Source organism: Spermophilus citellus (genome assembly GCF_964194105.1).
Source record: "Spermophilus citellus genome assembly, chromosome: 3".
In the NCBI taxonomy this organism is placed as follows: domain Eukaryota; kingdom Metazoa; phylum Chordata; class Mammalia; order Rodentia; family Sciuridae; genus Spermophilus; species Spermophilus citellus.
Window position 1 is genome coordinate 55,841,311 of NC_138184.1, and position 14,330 is coordinate 55,855,640.

Genomic DNA, 14,330 nt, shown 5'->3' on the forward strand with positions numbered 1-14,330 from the left:
TATAAAAGTTGTTATGAACTGATTTCTCAGAACAGTCCTGGGGCACGACAAGAAACATGAGTTTGTTATCATTATTGTCCTTTCTGCTGGTTGTCATTATCATTCTTTCTGATGGAAGGCCTCCGTGGACTTTGTGCTCTCTGATGGCTACAAGTAGCTATTTAAATTTAAATGAATTTTAAAAGTACAATTAAGAATTTTGGGGCTTGGGATTGTGGCTCCGTAGTAGAGCACTTGCCTAGCACATGTGAGGCACTGGGTTCGATCCTCAGCACCACATAGAAATAAATAAATTCTTAAAAAAGTATTGTGTCCATCTACAACTAAAAAAATATTAAAAGAAAAGAACTCAACTTATTTTTGGTGGGGAGAATGTACTGAGGATTGAACCCAGGGAGAATGTACTGAGGATTGAACCCAGGGGTGCTTTACTAGTGAGCTACATCCCAGCCCTTTTCATTTTTCATTTTGGGACAAGGTCTCCCTAAGTTGTTGAGGCTGGTCTTGAACTTGAGATCTTCCTGCCTCAATCTCTCAAGTTGCTGGAATTACAAGCATGCACCACCACACCCAGCAAGAATTCAACCCTTGTGCACTCGCCCCATTTCAAGCGCTTTAGAGCCTAGCACATGTGAGGCACTGGGTCCGATCCTCAGTACCGCATAAAAATAAGTAAATTAAAAAAAAAAGGTATGTGTCCATCTCTTTAGAGCCACATATGGCTGGTGTCCTGTGTTTTAGACAACTCAGAATATTTCCATCATGACTGAAAGTTCTATTGGACAGTGATGGTCTAGACTCAAGAAACCCTTGATAGAGTTATCACATTTATAAGTAAGAGTGAAGAAGTGTGTCATTGAATTCCATGTCGTAACAAGAAATTAACTGGAGGAGGAAGCAGGGCAAAGAAAAGAATATGGTTGTTAATAAGCTCACTTTGTGGGCCAAACAACAACAATAACAACAACAAAAAAAAGTCAAGCTGGGCTCGGTGGTGCATGCGTGTTATCCCAGCAGCTCGAGAGGCACAGGCAGGAGGATCCCAAGTTCAAAGCCAGCCTCAGCAATTTAATGAGGCCTTACCCAACTTAGTGAGCCCTATCTCAAAATAAAATATAAAAAAAAGGCAGGAGATGTGGCTCAGCAGTAAAGTGGCCCTGGGTTCAATTTCTGGTACACACACACACACACACACACACACACACACACACACACACAATTGAGATTAACAATTGTAAAAGTTACAAAGATACCAAAGGGAGCAACAGTACCTTATTATAACTAATAAAGGAGGGCAGGGGAGAAGGGAAAAATGGCAAGGGGAGCTAAAACTCTGTCTACTACCTCAGGGAGACAAATACTCTCTAAAATTGGCCAGTCAAGATATAGTTATGCCAAGCGAGACGGTGCACACCTGTAATCTCAGCGGCTTGGGAGGCTGAGACAGAAGGATCTGGAGTTCAAAGTCAGACTCACCAATTTAATGAAGCCCTAAGCAACTTAGTGAGACCCTGTCTCTAAATAAACAATAAAAAAGGACTAGGGGTGGAGCTCAGTGGTTAGGCACCCCTGGGTTCAATCCCCAGTACCCACCTCCAAAAAAAAAAGTTATATAAGAATAGTATCTACTGCCATGAAGGTTTAGCTATGACATGGGCTTGAGGATCCCTTCTGATAGAAAAGATTGTGGGTAGAAAAAAGTAGGTCAGAGGACTGTTGCTTTTTTGTTTTTTTCTTTTTAAAGTATTTTTTTAGTTGTAGATGGACACACTACGTTTATTTCTAATTTTTATGTGGTGCTGAGGATCGAACCCAACTCCCACACGTGCTAGGCAGGTGCTCTCTCGCTGAGCCACAACCCCAGCCTGAACTGTTGCTTTTAAAAACATTTTGTGTTCTGTACCATTTCCTCTTGTAGCCAAGTGCTTATATTACTTTCCCTATAAGTGATTGATAAAAGAACAATATGATGGTGGAATGTTCAGGACTCTAGGGGAGAAACAGCGTGGTGGTGGGCAAGGACCCTTCCTTTCCCAGGGTGATTTCCTCAAGGTCTCTGAGGATGGATTCCTGGTCTGGAGATGCATCCTCTGTAGGCAAAAGAGAAACCTGACACCCCCACCCCCCACCCCAGCCTGGAGGCTCTGAGTGCATCTTGGGAAGATGAATACATTCTAAGTGCCAACGGAGGGACCGACTGCTTGGGTGAGCAGAATGTGCGAGTGGGCGGGATGTACTGGGACTGTGTGTGCGGGTGAGCAGTTGTGCAAACCTCAGTGGCTCCTGCCTGGGGCCAAGTGACAACTGCAGTGGAAGCCCCTTCCAATGTTGAGGACTGGAGAGAAACAGAACCCTTGAAACAAATATGGATCAAAAACAGTATAATGGGGACGTGGAACTCAGCCACCAGAGGGACTGCCATATCCTCGCTGTCGGCCACTCGTGGAGGACTGTGTCCTTGAAAGCATGGAATCAAACACTGTATAAATGGGCACAGAGCTTGGTACTGCAGGAGGAAAAGGGCTCTGGGATGGATAGTGGTGATGGCTGTATGACATTGAGAATGTACTTAATGTCACCGAATTATACACTTGAAAATAGTTCAGATGGAGCTGAGTGCACGCCAGTAATCCCAGTGGCTGGGGAGGCTGAGGCAGGAGGATCGCAAAGTCAGCCACAGCATTTACCAAGGCCCTAAGCAACTTAGCAAGATCCTGTCTCTTAAAAAAATAAATAAATAGAATTAAAAAAAAAATATATATATATATATAATAAAAGGCTGGGGATGTGGCTTAGTGGTTAAGTGTCCTTGGGTTCAATCCCTGGTACCAAAAACAAAGAAAAAAAAGTTAAAAGAACAAAACAAAACACGAGCACTAAATAGATGTACAAACCATAAGGCCATTTCTCTCTCTCTCTCTTTCTTTTTTAAGAGGGCTGGACTTTCTAATTGTTGACATGGGAACTGTGACACCCCAAATTTCTCCTGAGTACCTCACAGTTCAGAAAAATGAACCATGGCTTTTGAAATTTGAATCGCAATTGAAAGAAAAGAAACATTATTTTTTTTAAAAAATAATTTTTAGGCAATATCCCTAAATAGCCTAAAATGGGAAAACAATTTTAGAGACTGAAAAGAGAACATAGGTCAAGTCTCCACCCTTACTCCTGACCTTTGAATTACTGGCTGTGTCCTTGGGAAGAGCAATTAACTGTGGTTTTCTTATAAATAATGTTGAATTAAATCCTTTCTATCTGATAGCTAGTCACATATAAAAGCATGGATGTATTTTACCAATAACTGAATGCCTAATATCCACTGTCATATTCAATTCCATTTTTTTTTTTTTTTTGTGGTGCTGGGGATCAAACCCAGGGCCTTATACACATCAGGCAAATGCTCACCACAGAGCTACGCCCCCAGCCCCTATCTTATTCAATTCTTTTTTTTTGGGGGGGGGCGGCTACTGGGGATTGAACTCAGGAGCACTCGACCACTGAGCCCCATCCCCAGCCCTACTTTGTATTTTATTTAGGGACAGGGTCTCACTGAGTTGCTTAGGGCCTTGCTTTTGCTGAGGCTGGCTTTGAACTTGCGATCCTCTTGCCTTAGCCTCTGGAGCTGCTGGGATTATAGGGGTGCGCCACTGCCCCTGGCCACTACTATCTTTTCTACATGATAATTGACCAGAATTTAAAGGTTCAAATCAGACAGACTTCAAAATACTTCAAAAACCAAAAGGTATTTAAATATCCACCTAGCACAAATAAAACCTCATCAATAATGATGCAACCCTGATGAATAATCTGAAGTGACCTCTGAGAACCACGGCAGAACTTGGGAGAGGCCAGGGGATTGTAGAAGAGATCCCAGGCTTCCCTACAAAATGTCCTTAGACGAGGGAGGACATAAAACCCCGGTGGCAGGGCTGCCGAGGGACTGCACAGTTTCTGTGCATGTTCATAAATATTGATTGTGATTAAACTATTAGCATAATAATAAGGGTAGTAATGCCTCCTTCAGCCCATCCCACCATACTTCCCAAAGTCTCTACCTTTCATTAAACAAAGGGGCTGCCGGCGCTGCCAGGGAGTTGGGCAAGAGGCAGGGAAAAGATCTCTATTAAGCAAAAGCATTCTGTTCCATGCGCCCATTAGGAGCCGCAGCCTCATTAACCAAGAGGATTGTTCTCATCTCCTGTTGCTCAGGGTACTGTGCGCGGAGACGAGATCCAGGAAGTGTATGTTCTCATCTCTCTTCCCCCCCAGGGCTTCGGAACAGATGCCCGATTCAAGTAGACCTGTTTTTCTTCCAGTTTTCCTCATTTCTGTCCCAATCCTTCATTCCCAGAGAGGATTTTCCTCCCCAAGTCTCAAGGGCTCCTCCAAACCCGCCCTCTGAACGCTGCCAAGACTAGACAACACTTGCACGCTTATTCTTTGCCTAGCTGAAGGCTAAGTGATTTATAAGTGATTAACCCTGGCAATGGTGGGCACGATGATGATCATCATCATTTACAGATGAGGAAACGGAGGATCAGAGAGGTTAAGTGACTACATAAAAGACCCACAGCTAATGGCATCATGGAGCTGGCATTTGAACAGGGGTCCCTTGGCCTCCAGGTTGGCCCTCTCAAGGGCCGTGCTGTATGGCTGTCCCATTTTGTCTATGTCTAGGACCTGATGTTATTTTAGAAGAAGCTCAGAAGAGCAAATTGGAAGATATTAATTTTGTAAAAACTTCAATCAAGCATGAAGGCTTTTTGTTGTTGTTGTTGTTGATTGGAAGTGGGAGCCCTTGCCTGCCTCTGGCATTTTCCCGGTCTTGCTTTGCCTCTTGAACGTCTCTCAACACTAAGAAGTCCAATACATGGTAAGCTCTCAGGGGACGGGGGCCATAGTATGCTCACATCCCGGCTCCTGCTTGGCCTTCGTGCTGAGCAGGTGAGACTCCATCGTTGTTACCAAAGAGTAACATTTCTGCATGAAGGGGTCACTTGTCACACCTGACGCCCTCCCTCAGCCCCCAGGCTGTCTCAGACTGAATTTGAAGGTAGAAATAATTTACATCGTCACTGTCAAGGGCAATTATTGGTCATGGTCAGCCCAGTTCTGTTACACAGAGGAGAGTTTTCTCCTATTTTCCTCCTCTTGGGTAAAGAGTGAAAAAGAGGAACACATAGATGAGCTAGAAGCCCAATGTTCCGGAACCAAACGTGCAGGTCATTTTCCTCCTCTGGTCTCAGTTTCCACATCTGCAAAATGGGGGTGGAGAGAAAGTCTCTGAGCTTCCCCAAACTTCCCGCGTCAACACCACCTTCTTGGTTTTGGCCACGGCCCATGAGCCATCTGTAGCATCTTTCTTTAATAGTCTTCTTATATTACTACTATAAATGGAAGATCAGTTATCTCACTTAATAAGAGAAATTAAGGGTAAAAATAAATACTATCTAAATAAAGTTACTAAGTTCTAGCTAGACATGGCTGCCTCCTGAGGATGCCAAGCTGAGGGGTCTCTCTTTCTCTCTCTCTCTCTCTCTCTCTCTCTGACACACACAAAAATTTGGAAATTTTAGGGAAGGGTGAAATACTAAATGGAATCCTTCTATTTGATAAAGATGAAAAGAATCCATAGGGAATAACCCTCTCACAATGTGGCTGGTGTTATGACGTGCTGAGTTTTTGTAGCATCTGACATCGATATGGCCTTAGGGCTAGTTAGTACACGTCCTATGCTTTGGAAGTACTCAATGGAATAATGGTGTAAGGGGCACATGTACACACACACACTCACACACCATTCAAGCCCTGTTTGGTACTATTTCCTAATTTCCATGGGGCAACTACTCTCCACATGGTAAATTTTAGGTTAACAATGTGACATCACACATGCAGAGACAAGAAGCGAGAATGGGATCTCATCAGCAGGCAGGAACCTGGCACCACTGGAACACTCACCAGGAAATCTCCAAGGTTCTTTCTCATGTATGAGCCCTAGATAGTACCCTCTAGACAACCCAGATAGTTTTTAATTTTTTTAAAGATCTTCCTCTCTCTACCCCTCCTGATTCAGTAATTTACCTATGGCATTCATCGGGAACATGGAGGTTGATTGGCTAACTGATTCTAATATTTACTACCTAGTGATAAAAACTACACTGTTAGCTTCCATAACCGTATCTAGCAAGTATTGAATGCTTATCCCATTCCACGTACATAGTACTTTATTTTATTTTTTGGTACCAGGGATTGAACCCAGGGGCACTTAACCACTGAGCCAATCCCTAGCCCTTTTTATTTTTTATTAAGAGACAAGGTCTTGGTGAATTGCTTAGGGCCTTGCTAAGTTGCTGAGGCTGGCTTTGAACTTGCTGTTCTCCTGTCTCAGCCTCCTGAGCCACTGGGATGACAGGCTTGTGCTGCCGTGCCTGGCAGTATTTTATCTTTTAATTCTAAGCATAATACATAATGTGTATCTCATTATCCCCATTTTACAAATCACTAAATGAGGGTCAGAGGTTAACTAATCTGTCCAAGATTATACTTCAGAAAGGGGCAAAATTGGATAAATTGAAAAACCTCAGGGCATCATGGTATAAACCTAATTTACCCCAGAATTATACTTACAGCATGGGATATACAATTCTGGTTAAGCCAAAATATACAATATATTTTTTGGTTTGGAGGAATCAAACCCAGGACCCTTTGCTTACTAGGAAAACACCTCTCCACTAAACCACATCCCCAGCCCTAGCCAATAGTTTGATGAATAAAGAAGGATTCTAGAAATGAGGTATGAATGAAAAATTCTTGAAAATTTTAAATGAGACTCAAACTGCTAACACTACACTAACCATAATGGAAAATATCTTTCTTTGATCCATCAAAATTCTGAATATAAGAATATGCTGAAATGTAAAAGTCATAATGATTTGGGTTGTTATCATTACGGAGAGTAAGGCATAGGATTTATTTATAGGAGAAACAACTGGTATGTTAAAGCTAAACAGTTGAGAACGTGCTTCATTAAAAGCATGGAGTAGCTGGGTATGATGGCACATGCCTGTCATTCCAGCAGCTCGGGAGGCTGAGGCAGGAGGATCACGAGTTCAAAGCCAGCCTCAGCAACTTAGGGAGGCCCTAAGAAACTTATCGAGACCCTGATTCTAAATAAAATAAAAAGGGCTGGGGATGTGGCTCAGTGGTTAAGTGACCCTGGGTTCAAAAAAAAAAAAAAAAAACAGAAAAGAAAAAGAGCATGGGGTTATGATGGGTTATGTAACTCTCTTATAGTTTTGAGAAACTTAATGGTCAGGTTTAGAATGGCTCTTTACAGAACAGCTACTGTTTTCTTTTTGAATTCTAACTGTAGCACATAACGTTTATTACTAAGCCCCCAGTTTAGAGCACATAGTAGGCACTCAATAAACATGCATTGAATGCTCATTACTATTTGATGTCATGCAAGGCCTATAGTGTCCATCGATCCTAATGGCTCAGAAGTAGCAGCATTCCCACTTGACAGATGAGGAAACTGAGGCTCTGAAATGGCTAGTTACCTGCTCACCTTTCCAAAGGTCTGGTTTTCACTATTACTCACCTCCCCTGCCCCCGCCTCTTTCTCTCTCTAACTTTATGGTGATAAGCTTCCCACTGCCTGTGGGTCAGAATCAGGGCAGAATCTCTAACTTTTAATTTCGCAACAATTATTGCCTGTTTGAAGTGACGTAGGTCTTCATTAGGTCTTTCTCTCATGGCTGGCACTTCTGTGACCTGGTTGTTCAGCACCTCACCGTCTGAGTGAAATACTGTGTCTATCTTATGTTTGCTTTGAAAGACATTCTGTTGTCTGCAAAAGAGTATGAAGGGAATGGTCAACTTTGGATGTGTATCTTTTTCTTCGGGGAGGTTCCTGCGGGGTGGCTCTGGACAGCAGGTGTGATAATTGTCAAGTGCATTTTCAAGGAAGCCACTGGAAATGAGGGTGTCCTATTAGGTGATAAAACGATCTGTCACAGACCCAAAGTGAATGTCAAATCCTACAACACTGGAGAGTGGCCGATGAAAGAAATCACTACCAGACACTGGAGATCAGTGTTGGATGGCTCTACTTTCTAGAGCATGGGGTTTTGGTGGGTCCACCGTGAACAGAGTGTATTAGAAGAAAAACATGGTGACTCCCCAGCCACCTTCCAATGGTGGCTCATAGCTTCAGCATCAGAAGACCACAAGCTGGTCCTGGCTTATCCTGGGGAGCGAGTTTCTCTGTGACCTCTCAGAACTTCTCCAGTGGAATCAATTTTGGTAATATTACTGCTTGAATCCCTTCAATCCCACACCATAGGCAAGCTCCTTCCTGAGCAGGGTCCCGCGTAGCTCTTGAACCTCATGGCTGACATTTCCCTTCTGCTGTGGCCTGTTCTTGGGTCCCAAGGCACTTTGAGTTCCCAGAATGTACTAGGCCTTCCCTTTCTTCTCTAGGCTTTGGTCCCTTGGGATACTCTTGAGTTTCCTTCTTTGATAGGCAAAATTCTACTGATCCTGTGGGTCTCGGCTTCCATGCCATTTCCTTCAGTGGCCTCCCAGATGAGATTGGGTCCCTTTTGGTCTACATTCCCATTGCAATGGCTACTTCTCTCTGTCTCTCGAATATCATCACACTTACAAATCTTGTTGGAAACAGCTCTCTCTCTCTCTCAAATGTAAATAAGAGGCATTGTCTCCCTTATTTATTGCTAAGCCCCCCGTATCTAGCAAATAGTAGGCACTCATTAAACATGCATGGGCCAACGGGCTAATATAAAACAGAAGATTGGTGAAAGGGCTGAAGGAAGTGGAGAATATTGTGAGTCCATTACTTTGGTGTTATTGCACAACTGGCTGGCTGGTGGATAAATTACTTATAAAATAATTTTGATGGTCAGATTTGAAAAAGAGATAATTCCTTCCCTGAGGAATGATAGCAGGTAGTGGACCGTCTAGGGAAGAGTTACTAATAGACCACATCTATGAGTTTCCATGCATTTATGGGGAATATCATTCCAGCCATAATAGAGGAGAACATTTAGGGTGAAGTCTTTTTTTTTTTGCTTATATATATTTTTATTGGTGTATTATAATTTTATTATAATTTGCAGACAACAGAATGTCTTTCAAAGCAAACATAAGACAGACACAATATTTCACTCAGACGGTGAGGTGCTGAACAACTAGGTCAATTATAATACACCAATAAAAATATACATAAGCAAAAAATTGGTTATGATGGTCTCATACATATATACAATATAATAATATAATCGGGTCAATTTCTTAGTAGCTGTGTGACTTCGGATGCATTACTCAACATCTCTCATCTGGAAAGTGGGGAACATTATGGAACCTATTGCACAGAGTGGCTGAAACTGAAGAGAGAAAATGCATGTTCATCCCTTAGCACAGTAGCCCATAAATGCCAGCCATGAGTGCAATGTTGAGTACAGTGTCTCAGGCAGGCACCTCCAGTCTGAAATAGACCAGCAACCAACCAGAACAACATGAATACAGTGGCTGATAATTTGATGAAGTTATTTCTGGAGGGTGGACCAGCCCTTCTCTGTCTTTGTCACCCACTGCCAGTCCACACTGTACAAAGCCTTATCTCCTACTCTGGACACTCCCCAAAGACAAAGCCCAGTGAAACACCATCTGAGAAAAACACCCATGCTGCTCTCGACCCCACATAGGCTTCCTGATCAGCATGTTCTGGGGACAGAGGGGGACTCCTTTGATCCTGTGCTGACATCGATGGAGGTGACAGTCTTGTTGGAAGGTATGACATCAAGGTCTCTGGACTTCAGCAGCCAATGCTGTTGATTTACAACAAATCCAGCCTTTGTTACTGATTCTAGTGAGGAGGAGCAGGTCTACTTTTTAAAATTCCTAAGTGACAAAGCATCTCTAATGCTGGCAAAAGGGGAAAAAAAGGTGAACGAGAACTTGAGATTTAAGATTGAGCCAGGTGCGGTGGCACACGCCTGTCATCCCAGTGGTCAGGAGGCTAAGGCAGGAGGATTGTGAGTTCAAAGCCAGCCTCAGCAAAAGCAAGGTGCTAAGCAACTCAGTGAGACCCTGTCTCTAAATAAAATACAAAAGAGGGCTGGGGGTGTGGCTCAGTGGTCGAGTGCCCCTGGATTCAATCCCTGGTACCTCTCCCCCCCCCCCAAAAAAAAAATAAAGATTGGCTATAATGTAGGTTTTGGTCTCCTGACAGTCCTAAAATGGGTCCTGAGTGTCTTTTATGTGATGTTTGTGACCACCTGGAATGGATTTGCTTGATGGGAGATCCTAGCTCACTTCTAAGGGCTGTGAACAGCTAACACAGCTGTTCCATCTTCATCCCTCTGTGGAGGAAGTTCCGCAGCTGAGTGGAAGGAGCTGGGCGGCTTAGCCTCTCTGAGCCTCAGCTTCCTCTTTGCCAAGGAGCACTGTTGGAATGGAATTGTTCTGAGGATTCCACAGAAGATGTACATTTAAAGCACTTAGCTGTGTGCCAGGCTCCTAGCAAGTACTTAAGCAATGGGAGCTGTACTCTTGTAGTTATTTTAGACTTCCCAACTCATCTAATCTGTCAGCGTCTATCCATGAAGGAAATCATAAGCCAAGGAGATGTCCTTTCTTCCAGGTCACCCAGCTCCATAATAAGAGGCAGGGCTGGGTTCCCTTCTGGGTCTCCCTATTTCAGGCTGTCTTTCTTGACTTACTCTAGGTCTTCATTTGACTCCCTGGAACTCTTCAATAAATCATAGCTTTTGGGTCTTTCAACTTTGCCCTCTCTGCTGGGGTCTCCACCCCCAACACCCTTTGTGACCTGCAAAATATCCTGTGAAAATGCTCCCTGCCTGCCTGCCTCCTGGAGGCCACAGCTGCTGCTCTTTCTTGAAGATTCTCCCTTTCTCTCTCTCTTTTTTGGCACACCAGGGATTGAACTCAGGGGCACTGACCACTGGGCAACATCTCAGCATTATTTTGTATTTTATTTAGAGACAGGGTCTCACTTAGTTGCTTAGCATCTCACTTTTGCTAAGGCTGGATTTGAATTGTGATCCTCCTGCCTCAGCCTCCAGAGCTGCTGGAATTACAGGCATGTGCCACCCTACCTCTCCCTTTTTCTTTATCCATGGTTGGCTCCTAAAGCTCAGGACTCCTCAAAGGAGGGATACTGGACGATTCTCCTAAACCAAGTCATGTCCCTTCCCACTCTCTCTTGCCCTCCAGCTTAGATCCTTCGCCCATGCTTCCCTCCATTTGATCCTTTTCTTGTCTTTTGCCTGTCTCCTTTACTAAATACAAGCTCTAATAGGACTGAGAACATCTTTTCTGCCCATTGCTCTGTGCCCAGCGCCTAGCACGGTACCTGACACAAAGGTGTTCTGGTGAATGATCGATTGATTGAATGAATGAATGAATGAGTGAGTGAGTGAGTGAATCCCAGAACTGGTTGATTGGTTCATGCCTGGGCCAGGACGGAGGAAAGCGTTTGAACTTTCTGGGAGAGCTACCTGCGCACCTGCTCGCCCCCCTTCTTGGCTTCCTAAAAGAACAGCGCAAGGCTATCCACAAGACTCAGACCTTTCCAAACGAGCTTCCCACACAAAAGCACATCTTGCACTCAACGGAAATGGGCGGATACTTGCTAATCGCATCTTCCAACTGGGCTGATCTTTGAAAAGTTCGAGAGGCGCCTGCCTCCATAAATCCCAGACTGCTACCACTGCCGAGACTGCGGAGGGAGGAGAGGAGGGTGCGCTTGGGCGCTTCTCGGGCTGGCACGAGGAAGCCACATCTCATCCTCCCTCCTCCCCCAACTCCTCTCCAAGAGAGGAAGCAATGCAGATGGAGACGAGAAATAAATATTCCTGCCTGCTCGGTGCCACTGCAGACGTTTTCCAAAATGTCTGGCTTGGACCATGAAATCAAGCCCGCCCAGGAAAGGAGGCGCTCAGCAGGAGAAAGAGGGGGAATGGGTGGCATATTTGTCGATGCGCGTCAGCTTTCTGGGGGGCAGAGCACATGGCTCATACTTGGCAGGCCTGCTGAGGTGGGGACGTGGTAAGTGCACAGTAATCCTTGAAGAATGGCATCAGAGATGGGAGCGAGATTAAGGGCATCATGCCCACTGTGGGTGGGCAGGTGCGCAGCGTCTCTGCGGCGCTGGTCCAGGGTCCTAGGACCCCTCGCTGGTTCTTGCGTGGGTTTCAGATTCTTTCTGCGATACCTGCTCCTTCTTCCCCCGTCCTGCTGACCTCCACTCTGCTCCTGGGAAGTCAACCCAACTGGGCTGTGGGCAACCTTGAAAGGCCCCCTGAAATTTGGGCAGGAGCTCAGAATCCATGTGCCACCTCTGAGCACAGCTCGCCTTCTCTAATACTGGAATCCTGGCAGGAGATGAGAACATAGGCTGCAAATGAGAAGTGGGTGCTTTTGGCCCCGAGGTGGCCAAGTGTGGGGGAGGAGTGTCACTAAGAAGGGAAGTTACAGGCCCAGCAATAGGCACCCAAGTGTTCGGCATTACCGAGCCTTCGCTAGGCAGGCTGCGAGACTGCAAAATGACTCAGAGAAAGGGAGAGGAGGGGATGGGACTTTGAGACCGAGAACTCCGGCAGAGGCCACTCCGGGTCTTTGTCTCTAAACCTCCCGGGAGACTGTCCTGCGTCCCCCTGCTGCTGGACCACCTTCCAGCTGTCCTCTTGCTAAGTCTGAAATGAGGATGGGGCCCTTGGAGGATTGACAGAGGGGACCATAAAGACCAGAGGAATTTTCCAGGTTTCACTGGGTTCAATTTTAGGGCAGTAAATACATTTGCCCAAAAGGAAGATTCAAGAAAAAGCCATGTCTCTGGTAGGGATCAAGGTGACATTTTCCACAAATGTTGCATTTATTGGATCCCTTTTCTCCATTTCTACGATTTCATCCAGAAATGAAACATTGTCTAATATTTCCCACTCGTGTGCCCTGAATCCTTCTTTATGAATCTTCCCCACTCTTTTGCCCATCTGCCTCCTATTGCCAGGCAATTGCCAGCTGAATCCCACTCTCTCCAGGAAGCTGTTCACTGGAGGGGGGAAAGCTGGCAGGAGACATGGGCTCCTGTCCCCATTGTGCCCACTGCTGTGTGACCTCAGAAAAATTACTCCCCCTCCCGGGGCCTTCATTTCTTTGTCAAAGGAGTGTGATGGCTAGGTTTCCTTTTAGCTGTGACACATTAAAGTTGGTTCTGCAGAATGAAATTGGATGGAATTTCTATTGTCACTCTCTCTGTCCTACCCCATCTTCACCAATAAACTCCAGGGATCGGGTCCTCACACTCCTGGGACTGAATCTAGTCCTTATGTCTGAGAAGGTCAGGGTTGCACATCAAGATAAGTTTGTCACTGGATGCTGTCTAGAAACTTTTAATTGTTTTCTGCCAACATTTTTTTTTTAATTCCTAGAAGATTAAAGTATGGGCTGGTGAAAGAGCAAAATAGGGTATATTTGGAGGTTATATGCATATTATAATAACCATATTAGTTACCTGCTGTTAATAATAGCTGCTATTTAATAAGCTCTATTATAAGCTGGGACTATAGATCCTATCCTCCCCTTACTCCCTTACAGATGACAGGCTCAGAGAGAGTGAGACACTTGCTCAAGATCACACAGTTGGTTAATATTGGTAATGGAATTGGTGTTAGTTTCCAAAGATGGTGATATGCTGTCTACTACCTTGTAATGGGCTTTTTCTTGCATTCAATACCCATCTGGGAGATCCTTCTGACAATCAGACTGAATTAAAGACTCACAGACAGGGGGTCCTAAGTTGATTGTCTGTCTTATAATATCTCAGAGCCAGCCAAATCCTGCTATCAAAAATGAGAGGGGTACAAGCAGCTGCACTATCTGCCCGATAGCAGGAAGAGTGGAGAACTGGGTCCCTGAAGCAGCCTTTCCAGTGGCCTGCTCCAGTGATCTCCTGTCTACAGGACATACGTTGCCTTTTCTATTCAAATTTGCTTAAGCCCAATTCTGGCACAGAATTGGAACCTCTCGACATTATAAAGGCCCTAGTCATCTGCTCTAGAGGTTGTGAATGCAAATGGTTCCCAGTCCCGGGCAGGTATGAATACATGAAACCACCCAGAGTCGGCACACACATGTCCCGTCTGCAGAGACCACTGAGGCTCTGTCAGGCAGCGCGTGGCTGTGAGCCCAGGCAGGTCTATCCTGAAAGGCAGACTGCTTCATGAAGCCTCTTGGTGTTCACATGCAAATGAATCCAGTCAAGGAAAGCATTCCTGATATGGGAAGGA

General features: G+C 44.9%; 1 protein-coding gene across 5 annotated transcripts in view; it reads right to left on the reverse strand.

Moving 5' to 3' along the window:
- Nucleotides 1–14,330, reverse strand: part of CADPS (calcium dependent secretion activator) — a 479,847-nt gene that overhangs the window by 58,397 nt on the left and 407,120 nt on the right. The gene's annotated exons all lie outside the window — the stretch shown is intronic.